This window comes from Octodon degus, unplaced genomic scaffold (assembly GCF_000260255.1).
Source record: "Octodon degus isolate 3935 unplaced genomic scaffold, OctDeg1.0 scaffold00133, whole genome shotgun sequence".
NCBI lineage: Eukaryota > Metazoa > Chordata > Mammalia > Rodentia > Octodontidae > Octodon > Octodon degus.
The window spans coordinates 2,751,312-2,756,305 of NW_004524709.1; positions in this window are offsets into that span (position 1 = coordinate 2,751,312).

The window sequence follows — 4,994 nt, forward strand, 5'->3', positions numbered from 1 at the left end:
TTCTGGGCGTCCACCGTGTCTGTTAGGAGTTCATCTTCGTTTCTAATTGCACTGATACGGGTCTTTTCTCATTGTTTCTTGGTAAGTCTGGCCAGGGGCTGATCCACTTTATTCTTTCAAAGAACTAGTTCTTTGATTCTGTTTTAGTCAAGGTTTACAGGAGAATAGACTTAACACAGTCCATGTAAATTTATAGGATTATTTTATGGTATACACCTAAAAAAAAAAAAGCCCAAGGTAGAAGACTGCAGGAGGTCTGTCCATGCAGTAGAGATCCAAGAAATCCAGCTGAGGCCTGGATCTCACAGCAATGTTCCACACAAGTCCAGCTGGAGGCCTAGAGCCCAGGACACTGTCCCATGCAAGTCTGAATCAAGGGAAGGCCCAAAGGTCAGTGGTGAAAGCTAGAAAGTTTGTGCCAGTGGGATAAAGGATCTGTGTCAGCAGGCTGAGGGATCTGTGCTAGAACAAGAAAGCGGCGATCAAGGTAAAATCAGACCTTTCCCTCCCCCCAAAAAACACAGCCATCCTCAGTGACAGCGAGGATCCAAAGCTTCTCCAACAATGAAACACACTGAATTCATATCAGACAAACTGGTGTAACAAGCTTCTCAGGAGAATCACCAGCACGCTGTCTTCTCCTCCATTCTCCTTTATGCTGTTGCCAACAATCCTCAGGTGGACCTTCCACACCTAGCACCACACTGATTCAGTTCAGCTGGGTGTTACAAGTTGACCATCAGTTAATCCACCACAGATTCATTGAATTATACTTCACATTTTGATGTTTCCTCCTGAGCTAGTGATATGCAGTAAGATAGGGTCTGGGGACGCTGAGCAGCAGCAGTGAGCTGTGCCTCTCATCCAGCCTTGCAATCAAGAAGGGAAACAGCCAATACCCTACCATGTACTGTGCAGCTGAGCTAAGTTGCTCAGTAAGGGTCTTAGTCACCTTTCTGTTGCTATGACAAAATACCTAACATTTACAAGTTAAAGGAGAAAAGATTTATTTTGGTTTATACCCTTAGGGATTTTAGCTAATGGTCAGCTGGCTTCATGAAAAAACATCATAGCAGCTCTGGAGAAGCAAACCCACTCCACTCCTGGCAGCTAGGAAACAGAGCAAAGAAAAGCCAGAGAAAACAATACACCCTTCAAAGCCACACCCCAGTGACCTTCCTTCTCCAACTACCCCCCCCCATACTAGAGACACCTACAGATTCATCCTTGGTGTTGATGAGGGTGAAGCCCCTCTGACCTAACTGCTTTCCAGAAGCCCCATTCTAAACACATGCCCCTTTTGTAGGACCTTTTTCTTTATCAAAGCCATAACAGTAAGTTGTGTTTTAATTTTTTTTTTTTTTCAGGGCAGGCATCAAGCCTAAGTCCTTGAACTGGCTTGACAACCACTCCGCCACTGAGCTATATTCCCAGATGTTATATGCATTTTTTAAAAAAAAAATCTTTTTAGTTTTGGTACCAGGTATCAAACTCAGGACCTTGCACTTGCCAGGCAGGCACTTATGCCGCTGAGCTATCTTCCCCGGCCTTATATGCATTTTTGACTCATGATACTTTTACTATGATGAATTTATTGGGATGTTACCCCATTATATGTTGAGGAACAATTCTGTTTCATATGTTATATATTATAAGAAATGTTACATGCATATGAAACAAATATAAAGGAAGAAGCTAGAGCATTTATAGCATAAACTCCCTAAAGAGACTGAATTAAAATTGAGGAAAATTTCCTAAAAAATAGAACAAACACACTAATAACAGAAAAGGAAAAAAAAAAAGACATTTTAAAGGAACAGATCAAGAGAACCCACAATTGAGTAACAGGAATTCCCAAAAGGAAGCATAGAAAAAAAGAGGGAGGGAAAAGCCTTTAATGAAATAATTCAAGCGACTTTTCTCAGAGCTGAAAAATAGTTTCCAGATTTAAAAGGCTCATGAATACCCAGATCGTGGGTAATAATGGTGCACACCAAGTAACATCAGTGTAAAATTTCAGAACACTGAGGAAAAAAAGATACCCCAAGCTTCTGGAGTGAGAGGAAGGCAGAGGGAGGAAATAAATGAGGGAGAGAAGAGAGAGGGAGAAGGAGAGAGAGACGGAGGGAAAGGGAGGGAGAAGGAGGGTGAGAGAGAGAATGAATCTGGTTCATTTCAAAGGCTGGGGAATCTCACGCTGACTTTGGGCTGCCCACCTACACTAGGATAAAGGACGTGATGGAGCACTGCCTTTCAACTGCAAAGGATGCAATTTCCCACCTTCTCCTTAAATGTAAGAATAAAATAACATTTCCACACATGCATATTCTAATGGCAGCAGCCTCCCAGATGTCTTTTTCAGGAAGCTAGTGGAGGCTGTCTCCCTAGAGTAAACTCCAAAAGCATGACTGAAAAGTGTCCAACCCAACAAGGAGACCAAGGGAATCCAGGACAGGTATGAGAGGAGAACCAGGAGGATAACTGTGCTATTGGCTCTGAGGGCAACCTGTCCATGGGCAGTGGGGCAGCTTAAAAGGTTGCCACCTTGGTGTCCTTTGCCATTGTACCACTAACTGCTCCACTTTTATAGAGGCATAAGCCAAGAAAGAAGCATACAGCCAGGAGTCATATAACCTAGAAAACCTCTCTGCCATCCCACCTCTCTTCTCGGGCCACCTCTAACTTGCCCCATGGCTTTGCCCAGTGTAAGATCACAGCATCAAGCCCCTACAGGTGCTGGCTCTGCAGAGCAAGGTCGATGGAATCCCTCCCACCCGTGCACCCTCATCACAGAAGTGCAAGGGGCTAACAGGCCCCCCCCCCAGGCAAGCTGCAGCCCTCAGGGAATGGGCTGGGTGGAGAAGAGCTTGTCTTATCATTTCATAACATTCCCTAGACAGTCCCATAGGATGGAGTCCCAGCTGCCTCCACCAGTGGCCAAGTCAATATCACACACATGGGTTACTTTTGCTCCTGTGTCACCTCCTGCTCCAGCCCTGTGGGGTCACATTCTAGAGTAAACTACCTGTGTGCAAACCTGCCTCCTAGGTTCTGCTGTCTAATAGAATTCAGATTAAAGCCCCAACCCAGAAAGGGGCCAATTCCATGGAGGATGACAAAGTCCTAGAATGGCAATGGAGCAAGAGATGAAAGAGTAATTCAGCTCCAACAGCAGGCAGGCCGAGGCTTCACGGGGGTAGAAATAAACTGAAACTCATATTTGACCTCTACCATAATTGATCCTGTGGAAAGGGGCTGAGACTGGAGCAGGGAACTAGAACAGCACATACTCATTTAGGCTTATCAAAGGTCAACCCTGCCAACAAAGGTCATGGTGATTATTCCTGGTAAAGGCTCAGCTCTGGAGGACAGAGATCAGTGCCACAAAACTCTTACAAACATCCCTGCCCTAAGTGTAAAAACAGAAAGGGAGAACAAATTGTATAGATGCTGTGAATCAGTGTGACATTTCTATTTGCATTTGAAAAGAATCAGAAGCGCTTTGATCCCAACACAGGTATGATGACTTCAGCACTTCCACTGTGATGTGCATCACAAAGTCATAGGAAGGTATGTGCTCAACACCAAGCGCCATCCTGCATCGCCCCGAAAGGCCATCACAGGAAACCTGGGAGGTCTGAATTGAACTGGAGTGGTTTGGCTCATAGTTCCATACCACTGCTCATCTGTTAGTGTCAATAAGTAGAGACAAAAGATATTGACAGTAGGAGAGCTCAGGTGAAGGAGGGAGAGGAACTCTCTAGTATCTGTACAACTCTCCTGTTAATCCTCAATGATTTCAAAGTACTGCCTTTTTAAAAAGTGATATGTATCTGTACTATTCAGGGTTCTGCAGAGCAACAGAACCAGCAGGATAGGTACACAGCCAGCCCTCTGTCTACAGAGTCTGCAGCCATGGATTCAACCAGCCATGGAGCCAGGTATTCAGGAAAAACAATTGTCTATACTGAATACAAACAGAAATTTTCTTGTTATTATTCCCTAAATAGTACAGGATAACAACTGTCTATATGATATTTACAATGTGTTAGGCATTATATTTAATTTGGAGATAGTTTAAAATATACAACAGAACATGCATAGGTTAAATGCAAATACACCACCATTTTTATAAAAGAGTCTAACATCCAGAGAGTTAGATATCCACAGAAGTCCTGAAATAAATTCCTCATAGATACTGAGACAAATGTGAATATAAGGAGATTTATTGCAAGGTATTGGCTCATAGGATTTTGGTAGTTGAGAAGTTCCATGATCTATCATCTACAAACTAAAGAGCCAGGAATATCAGTGGTATAGTTTAAAAGCTTGAGGACTAGACCTGATGGCATAAATTTTAATTTAGGTCTGAAAGTCTGAGAGCCAGGAACATTATAGCCAAGAGAAGATGGGTCTTCCTACTCAAGTGAAGAGGAAGGTAAGAGAAAGGGGGGAGGAGGGAAAAGGAGGGGAGACAGAGACAGGGACAAAGATGGGGAGGGAGGGAGACAGAGAGAGAGGGAAGGAGGGAGAGAGGGAGAGAGGGAGAGAGAGAGAGACGGGGAGAGAGGGAGGGAGGGGAGAGTGTGAGAGAGAGAGAGAGAGATGGGGAGAAGAGAGAGAGACAGAGGGAGGGAGGAAGGGAGGGAGGAAGAGAGAGAGACGGGGAGAAAGGGAGGGAGGGAGGGAGGAAGAGAGAGAGATCCCTTCTTCCATCTGTTTGCCTTATTTGGATCCTCACAGGATTACACCATAGACACCCACATGGCAAAGGGCAATTCTGTGTGTTCAGTGCACTGAGTAAATGCTAATTTCTTCCAGACAAACCCTCACAGCAACACCCAGAAGTAATGTTTAACCAGCTGTTCGCGCATCCTTTGGCCCCGTCAAGTTGACACATGAAGTTAACTATCCCAGTCTATGTTTGTCTATGTGTAGCCAAGCCCTGGATTGATGCATACAGAATGGATGCTGGCCCTTGCAGCTGGGCCAGG